This window comes from Hyla sarda, unplaced genomic scaffold (assembly GCF_029499605.1).
Source record: "Hyla sarda isolate aHylSar1 unplaced genomic scaffold, aHylSar1.hap1 scaffold_1340, whole genome shotgun sequence".
Taxonomy (NCBI): Eukaryota; Metazoa; Chordata; class Amphibia; order Anura; family Hylidae; genus Hyla; species Hyla sarda.
The window spans coordinates 1-19,182 of NW_026607966.1; the positions used below are offsets into that span (position 1 = coordinate 1).

At 46.2% G+C, this 19,182-nt stretch overlaps 8 non-coding genes and 1 pseudogene across 8 annotated transcripts; all 9 read left to right on the forward strand.

Moving 5' to 3' along the window:
- LOC130305901 (U2 spliceosomal RNA) lies at positions 1-138 on the forward strand (annotated as a pseudogene; the record flags this gene model as incomplete).
- A 2,087-nt stretch (positions 139-2,225) lies between these two features.
- LOC130305859 (U2 spliceosomal RNA) lies at positions 2,226-2,416 on the forward strand. Its single transcript, XR_008855283.1, has one exon. It is a non-coding gene; the product is annotated as a U2 spliceosomal RNA (small nuclear RNA).
- A 2,094-nt stretch (positions 2,417-4,510) lies between these two features.
- On the forward strand, positions 4,511-4,703 carry LOC130305899 (U2 spliceosomal RNA). Its single transcript, XR_008855322.1, has one exon. It is a non-coding gene; the product is annotated as a U2 spliceosomal RNA (small nuclear RNA).
- A 2,095-nt stretch (positions 4,704-6,798) lies between these two features.
- On the forward strand, positions 6,799-6,989 carry LOC130305871 (U2 spliceosomal RNA). The gene has a single exon (XR_008855294.1). It is a non-coding gene; the product is annotated as a U2 spliceosomal RNA (small nuclear RNA).
- Positions 6,990-9,081: 2,092 nt separating this feature from the next.
- Positions 9,082-9,272, forward strand: LOC130305883 (U2 spliceosomal RNA). The gene has a single exon (XR_008855306.1). It is a non-coding gene; the product is annotated as a U2 spliceosomal RNA (small nuclear RNA).
- Positions 9,273-11,353: 2,081 nt separating this feature from the next.
- On the forward strand, positions 11,354-11,544 carry LOC130305895 (U2 spliceosomal RNA). Its single transcript, XR_008855317.1, has one exon. It is a non-coding gene; the product is annotated as a U2 spliceosomal RNA (small nuclear RNA).
- Positions 11,545-13,628: 2,084 nt separating this feature from the next.
- On the forward strand, positions 13,629-13,819 carry LOC130305903 (U2 spliceosomal RNA). The gene has a single exon (XR_008855324.1). It is a non-coding gene; the product is annotated as a U2 spliceosomal RNA (small nuclear RNA).
- A 2,099-nt stretch (positions 13,820-15,918) lies between these two features.
- On the forward strand, positions 15,919-16,109 carry LOC130305860 (U2 spliceosomal RNA). The gene has a single exon (XR_008855284.1). It is a non-coding gene; the product is annotated as a U2 spliceosomal RNA (small nuclear RNA).
- A 2,084-nt stretch (positions 16,110-18,193) lies between these two features.
- LOC130305861 (U2 spliceosomal RNA) lies at positions 18,194-18,384 on the forward strand. The gene has a single exon (XR_008855285.1). It is a non-coding gene; the product is annotated as a U2 spliceosomal RNA (small nuclear RNA).
- The last annotated feature ends 798 nt before the right edge of the window (positions 18,385-19,182 follow it).

A 19,182-nucleotide genomic window follows, 5' to 3' on the forward strand; every position in this document is an offset into this window, starting at 1 on the left:
TTAATATCTGATACGTCCCCTATCTGGGGACCATATATTAAATGGATTTTTGAGAACGGGGGCCGATTTCGAAGCTTGCTTCCGTCGCCCTATGCATTGACCCGATATGGCAGTATCTTCGGGTACAGTGCACCACCCCCTTACAGGGTTAAAAAGAAAGATTCCTACTTTCATTGCTACCTGCTTGCTGGCTAGCCAGCTAGCCAGCCCTGTGGGCCTTGCTGCTGCTGCAGCCAAAAAACAAAAGGTGGTGCTGCTGCTGCTTCTGCTGCTTCTGCTTCTGCTTGTGTCTGGCCCCTGTTGGAGCGTCCAGGCACAGGACTTCTGCTGCTGCTGACTAAATGGCCTCCTTAATTGGATCATTTGAGTAGCCAGCACACCTGTGCAGGTAGGGCATGACATGATAGGCAGCTGCCTTGATAGCGGGTGGGTGCTGAATGTTCCTAATTGACAAAATAAGATTAATGCTTATGAAGAAATATAAAATCTCATCCCTTCCCCAATATCGCGCCACACCCCTACCCCTTAATTCCCTGGTTGAACGTGATGGACATATGTCTTTTTTCGACCGTACTAACTATGTAACTATGTAACATAACATGGGGGGGGGGGGGGTCTCCTGGCTGTTCACACAGGTGTGTCATTGCTGTACATTGACCATGCATTGCTTCTGTGGTATTGCAAAGGCAAAGACAAATGCTTCCAGCCATCCATTGCACTAATGGATTGGTCATCAGCTGGCTGTCTATGTCCCGCATCAATATAGACCAAAGTACAGAGGGTTAGGCTATGCTATTGTGCACCTACCTGATGCATCAGAAGGTGCGAGGCCCTTGCTAAATTCTGTGCACAGACTTTGAGATCTATGCTTTAGACTGTATCTAAACCTGCTCCAACATGGACTGACATTCTGGCCTACTTTCAGCCGATGCGACTTGTCTGTCGCTGAACAGTCGCTTTTTATGTATTCAGCACCTATGTATAATGTTGTAAAAATGCTCTAGAAGCTAAAGTCGCAGAAATGTCACACATATTTGGCCTGCAACTTTCTGTGCGACAAATTCAGACAGGAAAAATCAGTATAAATCCTTAGAAAATTATCCCCCAGTGTCTCCATCTGCTGGCGGTATTGAATAAGCATTGCTGCACTGATGGGGTATGCATTAGACGAAAAAAAAGAAGAAAAAGAAGAATAATACGCCCAGAAAAGAGGCGAAAAGGAGAAAAACGTAAAAAAACGTGAAAAAAAAGTAAGAGGAAGAGAAGGGAAAAAAAGGTGGAAATGGGTTTAAAAGTGATTTCGGCGGAGAAATATATATATATATATATATATATATATATATATATATATATGCGCACACACACATATAGATATAAACGTATTCTCCGTTGAGATATTGCAGCCGCTGCTGTGTCCAGGCCCAGGAGCCTTAGCACTGTGCTGTGATGTCACTCAATACCACTGACATCACTAGGTGTAAACAACATCTCTCCTTTGCTGTGTATGTGACTATGGAGCTGTTTGGTGATGTCGTCTATTACGGCCTTCATAGAAGCAACAGGAGATTGTTGCATCCATCTTGAACCCTCAGAACTACAGTGCTATGATGTCACTCACTTCCACAGGCCTTGCAGAGTGTAAACAACAACAACCCAGCTTTGTTGTGTATGTAACCAAAGGGATTTGTGATGTCACCTAGAACCTTCACAGCAGCGACAGCTTTATGAGGAGCATCAGCACTGCTCTGCCTGAGCAGAACCATCACCGCCATAGGTTGTCAAATAACCCGGATTTAACCCACACAGGTAAGTCCAATGGGGTGCAGGCATGTCCTCTATGCTTACAGCTTCCCGTGGGTGTTGGTTTGATACCGTTTGGGGACAGCCAAGGAGGCATCTGCAGGCAACAAAGGTAGGTGTGTGCTTGTGTGTGTGTTTCCTATGCAGATCCTAAGCCCAGTGTCACATGCAAGTAGGAGGAGTAAGAAGGGTTCCTGGCAAATCCGGGTTATGGATTGCATTTAAAAAGGCCCCGTGGGAGTGCAATGGGCCCCTGTCTTGCTGCTTAGCAATAATGGTATGGGTTTAGGTTCTGCTGTGTGTACTGGTGGTTGACTGCCCCCCAGCCCAGAGTGTGCATGGAAAATTGTCTGGCAGCCTCCCTGACAGCAAGCAGTGATAGTGCCCATGAAGGGGACCTTGTTGGGCCCGCCCCTTTCACGGTTATCGCTTCTCGGCCTTTTGGCTAAGATCAAGTGTAGTATCTGTTCTTATCAGTTTAATATCTGATACGTCCCCTATCTGGGGACCATATATTAAATGGATTTTTGAGAACGGGGGCCGATTTCGAAGCTTGCTTCCGTCGCCCTATGCATTGACCCGATATGGCAGTATCTTCGGGTACAGTGCACCACCCCCTTACAGGGTTAAAAAGAAAGATTCCTACTTTCATTGCTACCTGCTTGCTGGCTAGCCAGCTAGCCAGCCCTGTGGGCCTTGCTGCTGCTGCAGCCAAAAAACAAAAGGTGGTGCTGCTGCTGCTTCTGCTGCTTCTGCTTCTGCTTGTGTCTGGCCCCTGTTGGAGCGTCCAGGCACAGGACTTCTGCTGCTGCTGACTAAATGGCCTCCTTAATTGGATCATTTGAGTAGCCAGCACACCTGTGCAGGTAGGGCATGACATGATAGGCAGCTGCCTTGATAGCGGGTGGGTGCTGAATGTTCCTAATTGACAAAATAAGATTAATGCTTATGAAGAAATATAAAATCTCATCCCTTCCCCAATATCGCGCCACACCCCTACCCCTTAATTCCCTGGTTGAACGTGATGGACATATGTCTTTTTTCGACCGTACTAACTATGTAACTATGTAACATAACATGGGGGGGGGGGGGTCTCCTGGCTGTTCACACAGGTGTGTCATTGCTGTACATTGACCATGCATTGCTTCTGTGGTATTGCAAAGGCAAAGACAAATGCTTCCAGCCATCCATTGCACTAATGGATTGGTCATCAGCTGGCTGTCTATGTCCCGCATCAATATAGACCAAAGTACAGAGGGTTAGGCTATGCTATTGTGCACCTACCTGATGCATCAGAAGGTGCGAGGCCCTTGCTAAATTCTGTGCACAGACTTTGAGATCTATGCTTTAGACTGTATCTAAACCTGCTCCAACATGGACTGACATTCTGGCCTACTTTCAGCCGATGCGACTTGTCTGTCGCTGAACAGTCGCTTTTTATGTATTCAGCACCTATGTATAATGTTGTAAAAATGCTCTAGAAGCTAAAGTCGCAGAAATGTCACACATATTTGGCCTGCAACTTTCTGTGCGACAAATTCAGACAGGAAAAATCAGTATAAATCCTTAGAAAATTATCCCCCAGTGTCTCCATCTGCTGGCGGTATTGAATAAGCATTGCTGCACTGATGGGGTATGCATTAGACGAAAAAAAAGAAGAAAAAGAAGAATAATACGCCCAGAAAAGAGGCGAAAAGGAGAAAAACGTAAAAAAACGTGAAAAAAAAGTAAGAGGAAGAGAAGGGAAAAAAAGGTGGAAATGGGTTTAAAAGTGATTTCGGCGGAGAAATATATATATATATATATATATATATATATATATATATATATATATATGCGCACACACACATATAGATATAAACGTATTCTCCGTTGAGATATTGCAGCCGCTGCTGTGTCCAGGCCCAGGAGCCTTAGCACTGTGCTGTGATGTCACTCAATACCACTGACATCACTAGGTGTAAACAACATCTCTCCTTTGCTGTGTATGTGACTATGGAGCTGTTTGGTGATGTCGTCTATTACGGCCTTCATAGAAGCAACAGGAGATTGTTGCATCCATCTTGAACCCTCAGAACTACAGTGCTATGATGTCACTCACTTCCACAGGCCTTGCAGAGTGTAAACAACAACAACCCAGCTTTGTTGTGTATGTAACCAAAGGGATTTGTGATGTCACCTAGAACCTTCACAGCAGCGACAGCTTTATGAGGAGCATCAGCACTGCTCTGCCTGAGCAGAACCATCACCGCCATAGGTTGTCAAATAACCCGGATTTAACCCACACAGGTAAGTCCAATGGGGTGCAGGCATGTCCTCTATGCTTACAGCTTCCCGTGGGTGTTGGTTTGATACCGTTTGGGGACAGCCAAGGAGGCATCTGCAGGCAACAAAGGTAGGTGTGTGCTTGTGTGTGTGTTTCCTATGCAGATCTAAGCCCAGTGTCACATGCAAGTAGGAGGAGTAAGAAGGGGTTCCTGGCAAAATCCGGGTTATGGATTGCATTTAAAAAGGCCCCGTGGGAGTGCAATGGGCCCCTGTCTTGCTGCTTAGCAATAATGGTATGGGTTTAGGTTCTGCTGTGTGTACTGGTGGTTGACTGCCCCCCAGCCCAGAGTTGTGCATGGAAAATTGTCTGCAGCCTCCCTGACAGCAAGCAGTGATAGTGCCCATGAAGGGGGACCTTGTTGGGCCCGCCCCTTTCACGGTTATCGCTTCTCGGCCCTTTTGGCTAAGATCAAGTGTAGTATCTGTTCTTATCAGTTTAATATCTGATACGTCCCCCTATCTGGGGACCATATATTAAATGGATTTTTGAGAACGGGGGCCGATTTCGAAGCTTGCTTCCGTCGCCCTATGCATTGACCCGATATGGCAGTATCTTCGGGTACAGTGCACCACCCCCTTACAGGGTTTAAAAAGAAAGATTCCTACTTTCATTGCTACCTGCTTGCTGGCTAGCAGCTAGCCAGCCCTGTGGGCCTTGCTGCTGCTGCAGCCAAAAAACAAAAGGTGGTGCTGCTGCTGCTTCTGCTGCTTCTGCTTCTGCTTGTGTCTGGCCCCTGTTGGAGCGTCCAGGCACAGGACTTCTGCTGCTGCTGACTAAATGGCCTCCTTAATTGGATCATTTGAGTCAGCCAGCACACCTGTGCAGGTAGGGCATGACATGATAGGCAGCTGCCTTGATAGCGGGTGGGTGCTGAATGTTCCTAATTGACAAAATAAGATTAATGCTTATGAAGAAATATAAAATCTCATCCCTTCCCCAATATCGCGCCACACCCCTACCCCTTAATTCCCTGGTTGAACGTGATGGACATATGTCTTTTTCGACCCGTACTAACTATGTAACTATGTAACATAACATGGGGGGGGGGGGTCTCCTGGCTGTTCACAAGGTGTGTCATTGCTGTACATTGACCATGCATTGCTTCTGTGGTATTGCAAAGGCAAAGACAAATGCTTCCAGCCATCCATTGCACTAATGGATTGGTCATCAGCTGGCTGTCTATGTCCCGCATCAATATATACCAAAGTACAGAGGGTTAGGCTATGCTATTGTGCAGCCTACCTGATGCATCAGAAGGTGCGAGGCCCTTGCTAAATTCTGTGCACAGACTTTGAGAATCTATGCTTAGACTGTATCTAAACATGCTCCAACATGGACTGACATTCTGGCCTACTTTCAGCCGATGCGACTTGTCTGTCGCTGAACAGTCGCTTTTTATGTATTCAGCACCTATGTATAATGTTGTAAAAATGCTCTAGAAGCTAAAGTCGCAGAAATGTCACACATATTTGGCCTGCAACTTTCTGTGCGACAAATCATCAGACAGAAAAATCAGTATAAATCCTTAGAAAATTATCCCCCAGTGTCTCCATCTGCTGGCGGTATTGAATAAGCATTGCTGCACTGATGGGGTATGCATTAGACGAAAAAAAAGAAGAAAAAGAAGAATAATACGCCCAGAAAAGAGGCGAAAAGGAGAAAAACGTAAAAAAACGTGAAAAAAAAAGTAAGAGGAAGAGAAGGGAAAAAAAAGGTGGAAATGGGTTTAAAAGTGATTTCGGCGGAGAAATATATATATATATATATACTATATATATATATATATATATATATATGCGCACACACACATATAGATATAAACGTATTCTCCGTTGAGATATTGCAGCCGCTGCTGTGTCCAGGCCCAGGAGCCTTAGCACTGTGCTGTGATGTCACTCAATACCACTTGACATCACTAGGTGTAAACAACATCTCTCCTTTGCTGTGTATGTGACTATGGAGCTGTTTGGTGATGTCGTCTATTACGGCCTTCATAGAAGCAACAGGAGATTGTTGCATCCATCTTGAACCCTCAGAACTACAGTGCTATGATGTCACTCACTTCCACAGGCCTTGCAGAGTGTAAACAACAACAACCAGCTTTGTTGTGTATGTAACCAAAGGATTTGTGATGTCACCTAGAACCTTCACAGCAGCGACAGCTTTATGAGGAGCATCAGCACTGCTCTGCCTGAGCAGAACCAATCACCTGCCATAGGTTGTCAAATAACCCGGATTTAACCCACACAGGTAAGTCCAATGGGGTGCAGGCATGTCCTCTATGCTTACAGCTTCCCGTGGGTGTTGGTTTGATACCGTTTGGGGACAGCCAAGGAGGCATCTGCAGGCAACAAAGGTAGGTGTGTGCTTGTGTGTGTGTTTCCTATGCAGATCCTAAGCCCAGTGTCACATGCAAGTAGGAGGAGTAAGAAGGGTTCCTGGCAAATCCGGGTTATGGATTGCATTTAAAAAGGCCCCGTGGGAGTGCAATGGGCCCCTGTCTTGCTGCTTAGCAATAATGGTATGGGTTTAGGTTCTGCTGTGTGTACTGGTGGTTGACTGCCCCCCAGCCCAGAGTGTGCATGGAAAATTGTCTGGCAGCCTCCCTGACAGCAAGCAGTGATAGTGCCCATGAAGGGGACCTTGTTGGGCCCGCCCCTTTCACGGTTATCGCTTCTCGGCCTTTTGGCTAAGATCAAGTGTAGTATCTGTTCTTATCAGTTTAATATCTGATACGTCCCCTATCTGGGGACCATATATTAAATGGATTTTTGAGAACGGGGGCCGATTTCGAAGCTTGCTTCCGTCGCCCTATGCATTGACCCGATATGGCAGTATCTTCGGGTACAGTGCACCACCCCCTTACAGGGTTAAAAAGAAAGATTCCTACTTTCATTGCTACCTGCTTGCTGGCTAGCCAGCTAGCCAGCCCTGTGGGCCTTGCTGCTGCTGCAGCCAAAAAACAAAAGGTGGTGCTGCTGCTGCTTCTGCTGCTTCTGCTTCTGCTTGTGTCTGGCCCCTGTTGGAGCGTCCAGGCACAGGACTTCTGCTGCTGCTGACTAAATGGCCTCCTTAATTGGATCATTTGAGTAGCCAGCACACCTGTGCAGGTAGGGCATGACATGATAGGCAGCTGCCTTGATAGCGGGTGGGTGCTGAATGTTCCTAATTGACAAAATAAGATTAATGCTTATGAAGAAATATAAAATCTCATCCCTTCCCCAATATCGCGCCACACCCCTACCCCTTAATTCCCTGGTTGAACGTGATGGACATATGTCTTTTTTCGACCGTACTAACTATGTAACTATGTAACATAACATGGGGGGGGGGGGGTCTCCTGGCTGTTCACACAGGTGTGTCATTGCTGTACATTGACCATGCATTGCTTCTGTGGTATTGCAAAGGCAAAGACAAATGCTTCCAGCCATCCATTGCACTAATGGATTGGTCATCAGCTGGCTGTCTATGTCCCGCATCAATATAGACCAAAGTACAGAGGGTTAGGCTATGCTATTGTGCACCTACCTGATGCATCAGAAGGTGCGAGGCCCTTGCTAAATTCTGTGCACAGACTTTGAGATCTATGCTTTAGACTGTATCTAAACCTGCTCCAACATGGACTGACATTCTGGCCTACTTTCAGCCGATGCGACTTGTCTGTCGCTGAACAGTCGCTTTTTATGTATTCAGCACCTATGTATAATGTTGTAAAAATGCTCTAGAAGCTAAAGTCGCAGAAATGTCACACATATTTGGCCTGCAACTTTCTGTGCGACAAATTCAGACAGGAAAAATCAGTATAAATCCTTAGAAAATTATCCCCCAGTGTCTCCATCTGCTGGCGGTATTGAATAAGCATTGCTGCACTGATGGGGTATGCATTAGACGAAAAAAAAGAAGAAAAAGAAGAATAATACGCCCAGAAAAGAGGCGAAAAGGAGAAAAACGTAAAAAAACGTGAAAAAAAAGTAAGAGGAAGAGAAGGGAAAAAAAGGTGGAAATGGGTTTAAAAGTGATTTCGGCGGAGAAATATATATATATATATATATATATATATATATATATATATATATATATGCGCACACACACATATAGATATAAACGTATTCTCCGTTGAGATATTGCAGCCGCTGCTGTGTCCAGGCCCAGGAGCCTTAGCACTGTGCTGTGATGTCACTCAATACCACTGACATCACTAGGTGTAAACAACATCTCTCCTTTGCTGTGTATGTGACTATGGAGCTGTTTGGTGATGTCGTCTATTACGGCCTTCATAGAAGCAACAGGAGATTGTTGCATCCATCTTGAACCCTCAGAACTACAGTGCTATGATGTCACTCACTTCCACAGGCCTTGCAGAGTGTAAACAACAACAACCCAGCTTTGTTGTGTATGTAACCAAAGGGATTTGTGATGTCACCTAGAACCTTCACAGCAGCGACAGCTTTATGAGGAGCATCAGCACTGCTCTGCCTGAGCAGAACCATCACCGCCATAGGTTGTCAAATAACCCGGATTTAACCCACACAGGTAAGTCCAATGGGGTGCAGGCATGTCCTCTATGCTTACAGCTTCCCGTGGGTGTTGGTTTGATACCGTTTGGGGACAGCCAAGGAGGCATCTGCAGGCAACAAAGGTAGGTGTGTGCTTGTGTGTGTGTTTCCTATGCAGATCCTAAGCCCAGTGTCACATGCAAGTAGGAGGAGTAAGAAGGGTTCCTGGCAAATCCGGGTTATGGATTGCATTTAAAAAGGCCCCGTGGGAGTGCAATGGGCCCCTGTCTTGCTGCTTAGCAATAATGGTATGGGTTTAGGTTCTGCTGTGTGTACTGGTGGTTGACTGCCCCCCAGCCCAGAGTGTGCATGGAAAATTGTCTGGCAGCCTCCCTGACAGCAAGCAGTGATAGTGCCCATGAAGGGGACCTTGTTGGGCCCGCCCCTTTCACGGTTATCGCTTCTCGGCCTTTTGGCTAAGATCAAGTGTAGTATCTGTTCTTATCAGTTTAATATCTGATACGTCCCCTATCTGGGGACCATATATTAAATGGATTTTTGAGAACGGGGGCCGATTTCGAAGCTTGCTTCCGTCGCCCTATGCATTGACCCGATATGGCAGTATCTTCGGGTACAGTGCACCACCCCCTTACAGGGTTAAAAAGAAAGATTCCTACTTTCATTGCTACCTGCTTGCTGGCTAGCCAGCTAGCCAGCCCTGTGGGCCTTGCTGCTGCTGCAGCCAAAAAACAAAAGGTGGTGCTGCTGCTGCTTCTGCTGCTTCTGCTTCTGCTTGTGTCTGGCCCCTGTTGGAGCGTCCAGGCACAGGACTTCTGCTGCTGCTGACTAAATGGCCTCCTTAATTGGATCATTTGAGTAGCCAGCACACCTGTGCAGGTAGGGCATGACATGATAGGCAGCTGCCTTGATAGCGGGTGGGTGCTGAATGTTCCTAATTGACAAAATAAGATTAATGCTTATGAAGAAATATAAAATCTCATCCCTTCCCCAATATCGCGCCACACCCCTACCCCTTAATTCCCTGGTTGAACGTGATGGACATATGTCTTTTTTCGACCGTACTAACTATGTAACTATGTAACATAACATGGGGGGGGGGGGTCTCCTGGCTGTTCACACAGGTGTGTCATTGCTGTACATTGACCATGCATTGCTTCTGTGGTATTGCAAAGGCAAAGACAAATGCTTCCAGCCATCCATTGCACTAATGGATTGGTCATCAGCTGGCTGTCTATGTCCCGCATCAATATAGACCAAAGTACAGAGGGTTAGGCTATGCTATTGTGCACCTACCTGATGCATCAGAAGGTGCGAGGCCCTTGCTAAATTCTGTGCACAGACTTTGAGATCTATGCTTTAGACTGTATCTAAACCTGCTCCAACATGGACTGACATTCTGGCCTACTTTCAGCCGATGCGACTTGTCTGTCGCTGAACAGTCGCTTTTTATGTATTCAGCACCTATGTATAATGTTGTAAAAATGCTCTAGAAGCTAAAGTCGCAGAAATGTCACACATATTTGGCCTGCAACTTTCTGTGCGACAAATTCAGACAGGAAAAATCAGTATAAATCCTTAGAAAATTATCCCCCAGTGTCTCCATCTGCTGGCGGTATTGAATAAGCATTGCTGCACTGATGGGGTATGCATTAGACGAAAAAAAAGAAGAAAAAGAAGAATAATACGCCCAGAAAAGAGGCGAAAAGGAGAAAAACGTAAAAAAACGTGAAAAAAAAGTAAGAGGAAGAGAAGGGAAAAAAAGGTGGAAATGGGTTTAAAAGTGATTTCGGCGGAGAAATATATATATATATATATATATATATATATATATATATGCGCACACACACATATAGATATAAACGTATTCTCCGTTGAGATATTGCAGCCGCTGCTGTGTCCAGGCCCAGGAGCCTTAGCACTGTGCTGTGATGTCACTCAATACCACTGACATCACTAGGTGTAAACAACATCTCTCCTTTGCTGTGTATGTGACTATGGAGCTGTTTGGTGATGTCGTCTATTACGGCCTTCATAGAAGCAACAGGAGATTGTTGCATCCATCTAGAACCCTCAGAACTACAGTGCTATGATGTCACTCACTTCCACAGGCCTTGCAGAGTGTAAACAACAACAACCCAGCTTTGTTGTGTATGTAACCAAAGGGATTTGTGATGTCACCTAGAACCTTCACAGCAGCGACAGCTTTATGAGGAGCATCAGCACTGCTCTGCCTGAGCAGAACCATCACCGCCATAGGTTGTCAAATAACCCGGATTTAACCCACACAGGTAAGTCCAATGGGGTGCAGGCATGTCCTCTATGCTTACAGCTTCCCGTGGGTGTTGGTTTGATACCGTTTGGGGACAGCCAAGGAGGCATCTGCAGGCAACAAAGGTAGGTGTGTGCTTGTGTGTGTGTTTCCTATGCAGATCCTAAGCCCAGTGTCACATGCAAGTAGGAGGAGTAAGAAGGGTTCCTGGCAAATCCGGGTTATGGATTGCATTTAAAAAGGCCCCGTGGGAGTGCAATGGGCCCCTGTCTTGCTGCTTAGCAATAATGGTATGGGTTTAGGTTCTGCTGTGTGTACTGGTGGTTGACTGCCCCCCAGCCCAGAGTGTGCATGGAAAATTGTCTGGCAGCCTCCCTGACAGCAAGCAGTGATAGTGCCCATGAAGGGGACCTTGTTGGGCCCGCCCCTTTCACGGTTATCGCTTCTCGGCCTTTTGGCTAAGATCAAGTGTAGTATCTGTTCTTATCAGTTTAATATCTGATACGTCCCCTATCTGGGGACCATATATTAAATGGATTTTTGAGAACGGGGGCCGATTTCGAAGCTTGCTTCCGTCGCCCTATGCATTGACCCGATATGGCAGTATCTTCGGGTACAGTGCACCACCCCCTTACAGGGTTAAAAAGAAAGATTCCTACTTTCATTGCTACCTGCTTGCTGGCTAGCCAGCTAGCCAGCCCTGTGGGCCTTGCTGCTGCTGCAGCCAAAAAACAAAAGGTGGTGCTGCTGCTGCTTCTGCTGCTTCTGCTTCTGCTTGTGTCTGGCCCCTGTTGGAGCGTCCAGGCACAGGACTTCTGCTGCTGCTGACTAAATGGCCTCCTTAATTGGATCATTTGAGTAGCCAGCACACCTGTGCAGGTAGGGCATGACATGATAGGCAGCTGCCTTGATAGCGGGTGGGTGCTGAATGTTCCTAATTGACAAAATAAGATTAATGCTTATGAAGAAATATAAAATCTCATCCCTTCCCCAATATCGCGCCACACCCCTACCCCTTAATTCCCTGGTTGAACGTGATGGACATATGTCTTTTTTCGACCGTACTAACTATGTAACTATGTAACATAACATGGGGGGGGGGGGGGGTCTCCTGGCTGTTCACACAGGTGTGTCATTGCTGTACATTGACCATGCATTGCTTCTGTGGTATTGCAAAGGCAAAGACAAATGCTTCCAGCCATCCATTGCACTAATGGATTGGTCATCAGCTGGCTGTCTATGTCCCGCATCAATATAGACCAAAGTACAGAGGGTTAGGCTATGCTATTGTGCACCTACCTGATGCATCAGAAGGTGCGAGGCCCTTGCTAAATTCTGTGCACAGACTTTGAGATCTATGCTTTAGACTGTATCTAAACCTGCTCCAACATGGACTGACATTCTGGCCTACTTTCAGCCGATGCGACTTGTCTGTCGCTGAACAGTCGCTTTTTATGTATTCAGCACCTATGTATAATGTTGTAAAAATGCTCTAGAAGCTAAAGTCGCAGAAATGTCACACATATTTGGCCTGCAACTTTCTGTGCGACAAATTCAGACAGGAAAAATCAGTATAAATCCTTAGAAAATTATCCCCCAGTGTCTCCATCTGCTGGCGGTATTGAATAAGCATTGCTGCACTGATGGGGTATGCATTAGACGAAAAAAAAGAAGAAAAAGAAGAATAATACGCCCAGAAAAGAGGCGAAAAGGAGAAAAACGTAAAAAAACGTGAAAAAAAAGTAAGAGGAAGAGAAGGGAAAAAAAGGTGGAAATGGGTTTAAAAGTGATTTCGGCGGAGAAATATATATATATATATATATATATATATATATATATATGCGCACACACACATATAGATATAAACGTATTCTCCGTTGAGATATTGCAGCCGCTGCTGTGTCCAGGCCCAGGAGCCTTAGCACTGTGCTGTGATGTCACTCAATACCACTGACATCACTAGGTGTAAACAACATCTCTCCTTTGCTGTGTATGTGACTATGGAGCTGTTTGGTGATGTCATCTATTACGGCCTTCATAGAAGCAACAGGAGATTGTTGCATCCATCTTGAACCCTCAGAACTACAGTGCTATGATGTCACTCACTTCCACAGGCCTTGCAGAGTGTAAACAACAACAACCCAGCTTTGTTGTGTATGTAACCAAAGGGATTTGTGATGTCACCTAGAACCTTCACAGCAGCGACAGCTTTATGAGGAGCATCAGCACTGCTCTGCCTGAGCAGAACCATCACCGCCATAGGTTGTCAAATAACCCGGATTTAACCCACACAGGTAAGTCCAATGGGGTGCAGGCATGTCCTCTATGCTTACAGCTTCCCGTGGGTGTTGGTTTGATACCGTTTGGGGACAGCCAAGGAGGCATCTGCAGGCAACAAAGGTAGGTGTGTGCTTGTGTGTGTGTTTCCTATGCAGATCCTAAGCCCAGTGTCACATGCAAGTAGGAGGAGTAAGAAGGGTTCCTGGCAAATCCGGGTTATGGATTGCATTTAAAAAGGCCCCGTGGGAGTGCAATGGGCCCCTGTCTTGCTGCTTAGCAATAATGGTATGGGTTTAGGTTCTGCTGTGTGTACTGGTGGTTGACTGCCCCCCAGCCCAGAGTGTGCATGGAAAATTGTCTGGCAGCCTCCCTGACAGCAAGCAGTGATAGTGCCCATGAAGGGGACCTTGTTGGGCCCGCCCCTTTCACGGTTATCGCTTCTCGGCCTTTTGGCTAAGATCAAGTGTAGTATCTGTTCTTATCAGTTTAATATCTGATACGTCCCCTATCTGGGGACCATATATTAAATGGATTTTTGAGAACGGGGGCCGATTTCGAAGCTTGCTTCCGTCGCCCTATGCATTGACCCGATATGGCAGTATCTTCGGGTACAGTGCACCACCCCCTTACAGGGTTAAAAAGAAAGATTCCTACTTTCATTGCTACCTGCTTGCTGGCTAGCCAGCTAGCCAGCCCTGTGGGCCTTGCTGCTGCTGCAGCCAAAAAACAAAAGGTGGTGCTGCTGCTGCTTCTGCTGCTTCTGCTTCTGCTTGTGTCTGGCCCCTGTTGGAGCGTCCAGGCACAGGACTTCTGCTGCTGCTGACTAAATGGCCTCCTTAATTGGATCATTTGAGTAGCCAGCACACCTGTGCAGGTAGGGCATGACATGATAGGCAGCTGCCTTGATAGCGGGTGGGTGCTGAATGTTCCTAATTGACAAAATAAGATTAATGCTTATGAAGAAATATAAAATCTCATCCCTTCCCCAATATCGCGCCACACCCCTACCCCTTAATTCCCTGGTTGAACGTGATGGACATATGTCTTTTTTCGACCGTACTAACTATGTAACTATGTAACATAACATGGGGGGGGGGGGGGTCTCCTGGCTGTTCACACAGGTGTGTCATTGCTGTACATTGACCATGCATTGCTTCTGTGGTATTGCAAAGGCAAAGACAAATGCTTCCAGCCATCCATTGCACTAATGGATTGGTCATCAGCTGGCTGTCTATGTCCCGCATCAATATAGACCAAAGTACAGAGGGTTAGGCTATGCTATTGTGCACCTACCTGATGCATCAGAAGGTGCGAGGCCCTTGCTAAATTCTGTGCACAGACTTTGAGATCTATGCTTTAGACTGTATCTAAACCTGCTCCAACATGGACTGACATTCTGGCCTACTTTCAGCCGATGCGACTTGTCTGTCGCTGAACAGTCGCTTTTTATGTATTCAGCACCTATGTATAATGTTGTAAAAATGCTCTAGAAGCTAAAGTCGCAGAAATGTCACACATATTTGGCCTTCCACTTTCTGTGCGACAAATTCAGACAGGAAAAATCAGTATAAATCCTTAGAAAATTATCCCCCAGTGTCTCCATCTGCTGGCGGTATTGAATAAGCATTGCTGCACTGATGGGGTATGCATTAGACGAAAAAAAAGAAGAAAAAGAAGAATAATACGCCCAGAAAAGAGGCGAAAAGGAGAAAAACGTAAAAAAACGTGAAAAAAAAGTAAGAGGAAGAGAAGGGAAAAAAAGGTGGAAATGGGTTTAAAAGTGATTTCGGCGGAGAAATATATATATATATATATATATATATATATATATATATATATATATATATATATGCGCACACACACATATAGATATAAACGTATTCTCCGTTGAGATATTGCAGCCGCTGCTGTGTCCAGGCCCAGGAGCCTTAGCACTGTGCTGTGATGTCACTCAATACCACTGACATCACTAGGTGTAAACAACATCTCTCCTTTGCTGTGTATGTGACTATGGAGCTGTTTGGTGATGTCGTCTATTACGGCCTTCATAGAAGCAACAGGAGATTGTTGCATCCATCTTGAACCCTCAGAACTACAGTGCTATGATGTCACTCACTTCCACAGGCCTTGCAGAGTGTAAACAACAACAACCCAGCTTTGTTGTGTATGTAACCAAAGGGATTTGTGATGTCACCTAGAACCTTCACAGCAGCGACAGCTTTATGAGGAGCATCAGCACTGCTCTGCCTGAGCAGAACCATCACCGCCATAGGTTGTCAAATAACCCGGATTTAACCCACACAGGTAAGTCCAATGGGGTGCAGGCATGTCCTCTATGCTTACAGCTTCCCGTGGGTGTTGGTTTGATACCGTTTGGGGACAGCCAAGGAGGCATCTGCAGGCAACAAAGGTAGGTGTGTGCTTGTGTGTGTGTTTCCTATGCAGATCCTAAGCCCAGTGTCACATGCAAGTAGGAGGAGTAAGAAGGGTTCCTGGCAAATCCGGGTTATGGATTGCATTTAAAAAGGCCCCGTGGGAGTGCAATGGGCCCCTGTCTTGCTGCTTAGCAATAATGGTATGGGTTTAGGTTCTGCTGTGTGTACTGGTGGTTGACTGCCCCCCAGCCCAGAGTGTGCATGGAAAATTGTCTGGCAGCCTCCCTGACAGCAAGCAGTGATAGTGCCCATGAAGGGGACCTTGTTGGGCCCGCCCCTTTCACGGTTATCGCTTCTCGGCCTTTTGGCTAAGATCAAGTGTAGTATCTGTTCTTATCAGTTTAATATCTGATACGTCCCCTATCTGGGGACCATATATTAAATGGATTTTTGAGAACGGGGGCCGATTTCGAAGCTTGCTTCCGTCGCCCTATGCATTGACCCGATATGGCAGTATCTTCGGGTACAGTGCACCACCCCCTTACAGGGTTAAAAAGAAAGATTCCTACTTTCATTGCTACCTGCTTGCTGGCTAGCCAGCTAGCCAGCCCTGTGGGCCTTGCTGCTGCTGCAGCCAAAAAACAAAAGGTGGTGCTGCTGCTGCTTCTGCTGCTTCTGCTTCTGCTTGTGTCTGGCCCCTGTTGGAGCGTCCAGGCACAGGACTTCTGCTGCTGCTGACTAAATGGCCTCCTTAATTGGATCATTTGAGTAGCCAGCACACCTGTGCAGGTAGGGCATGACATGATAGGCAGCTGCCTTGATAGCGGGTGGGTGCTGAATGTTCCTAATTGACAAAATAAGATTAATGCTTATGAAGAAATATAAAATCTCATCCCTTCCCCAATATCGCGCCACACCCCTACCCCTTAATTCCCTGGTTGAACGTGATGGACATATGTCTTTTTTCGACCGTACTAACTATGTAACTATGTAACATAACATGGGGGGGGGGGGGTCTCCTGGCTGTTCACACAGGTGTGTCATTGCTGTACATTGACCATGCATTGCTTCTGTGGTATTGCAAAGGCAAAGACAAATGCTTCCAGCCATCCATTGCACTAATGGATTGGTCATCAGCTGGCTGTCTATGTCCCGCATCAATATAGACCAAAGTACAGAGGGTTAGGCTATGCTATTGTGCACCTACCTGATGCATCAGAAGGTGCGAGGCCCTTGCTAAATTCTGTGCACAGACTTTGAGATCTATGCTTTAGACTGTATCTAAACCTGCTCCAACATGGACTGACATTCTGGCCTACTTTCAGCCGATGCGACTTGTCTGTCGCTGAACAGTCGCTTTTTATGTATTCAGCACCTATGTATAATGTTGTAAAAATGCTCTAGAAGCTAAAGTCGCAGAAATGTCACACATATTTGGCCTGCAACTTTCTGTGCGACAAATTCAGACAGGAAAAATCAGTATAAATCCTTAGAAAATTATCCCCCAGTGTCTCCATCTGCTGGCGGTATTGAATAAGCATTGCTGCACTGATGGGGTATGCATTAGACGAAAAAAAAGAAGAAAAAGAAGAATAATACGCCCAGAAAAGAGGCGAAAAGGAGAAAAACGTAAAAAAACGTGAAAAAAAAGTAAGAGGAAGAGAAGGGAAAAAAAGGTGGAAATGGGTTTAAAAGTGATTTCGGCGGAGAAATATATATATATATATATATATATATATATATATATATATGCGCACACACACATATAGATATAAACGTATTCTCCGTTGAGATATTGCAGCCGCTGCTGTGTCCAGGCCCAGGAGCCTTAGCACTGTGCTGTGATGTCACTCAATACCACTGACATCACTAGGTGTAAACAACATCTCTCCTTTGCTGTGTATGTGACTATGGAGCTGTTTGGTGATGTCGTCTATTACGGCCTTCATAGAAGCAACAGGAGATTGTTGCATCCATCTTGAACCCTCAGAACTACAGTGCTATGATGTCACTCACTTCCACAGGCCTTGCAGAGTGTAAACAACAACAACCCAGCTTTGTTGTGTATGTAACCAAAGGGATTTGTGATGTCACCTAGAACCTTCACAGCAGCGACAGCTTTATGAGGAGCATCAGCACTGCTCTGCCTGAGCAGAACCATCACCGCCATAGGTTGTCAAATAACCCGGATTTAACCCACACAGGTAAGTCCAATGGGGTGCAGGCATGTCCTCTATGCTTACAGCTTCCCGTGGGTGTTGGTTTGATACCGTTTGGGGACAGCCAAGGAGGCATCTGCAGGCAACAAAGGTAGGTGTGTGCTTGTGTGTGTGTTTCCTATGCAGATCCTAAGCCCAGTGTCACATGCAAGTAGGAGGAGTAAGAAGGGTTCCTGGCAAATCCGGGTTATGGATTGCATTTAAAAAGGCCCCGTGGGAGTGCAATGGGCCCCTGTCTTGCTGCTTAGCAATAATGGTATGGGTTTAGGTTCTGCTGTGTGTACTGGTGGTTGACTGCCCCCCAGCCCAGAGTGTGCATGGAAAATTGTCTGGCAGCCTCCCTGACAGCAAGCAGTGATAGTGCCCATGAAGGGGACCTTGTTGGGCCCGCCCCTTTCACGGTTATCGCTTCTCGGCCTTTTGGCTAAGATCAAGTGTAGTATCTGTTCTTATCAGTTTAATATCTGATACGTCCCCTATCTGGGGACCATATATTAAATGGATTTTTGAGAACGGGGGCCGATTTCGAAGCTTGCTTCCGTCGCCCTATGCATTGACCCGATATGGCAGTATCTTCGGGTACAGTGCACCACCCCCTTACAGGGTTAAAAAGAAAGATTCCTACTTTCATTGCTACCTGCTTGCTGGCTAGCCAGCTAGCCAGCCCTGTGGGCCTTGCTGCTGCTGCAGCCAAAAAACAAAAGGTGGTGCTGCTGCTGCTTCTGCTTCTGCTTGTGTCTGGCCCCTGTTGGAGCGTCCAGGCACAGGACTTCTGCTGCTGCTGACTAAATGGCCTCCTTAATTGGATCATTTGAGTAGCCAGCACACCTGTGCAGGTAGGGCATGACATGATAGGCAGCTGCCTTGATAGCGGGTGGGTGCTGAATGTTCCTAATTGACAAAATAAGATTAATGCTTATGAAGAAATATAAAATCTCATCCCTTCCCCAATATCGCGCCACACCCCTACCCCTTAATTCCCTGGTTGAACGTGATGGACATATGTCTTTTTTCGACCGTACTAACTATGTAACTATGTAACATAACATGGGGGGGGGGGGTCTCCTGGCTGTTCACACAGGTGTGTCATTGCTGTACATTGACCATGCATTGCTTCTGTGGTATTGCAAAGGCAAAGACAAATGCTTCCAGCCATCCATTGCACTAATGGATTGGTCATCAGCTGGCTGTCTATGTCCCGCATCAATATAGACCAAAGTACAGAGGGTTAGGCTATGCTATTGTGCACCTACCTGATGCATCAGAAGGTGCGAGGCCCTTGCTAAATTCTGTGCACAGACTTTGAGATCTATGCTTTAGACTGTATCTAAACCTGCTCCAACATGGACTGACATTCTGGCCTACTTTCAGCCGATGCGACTTGTCTGTCGCT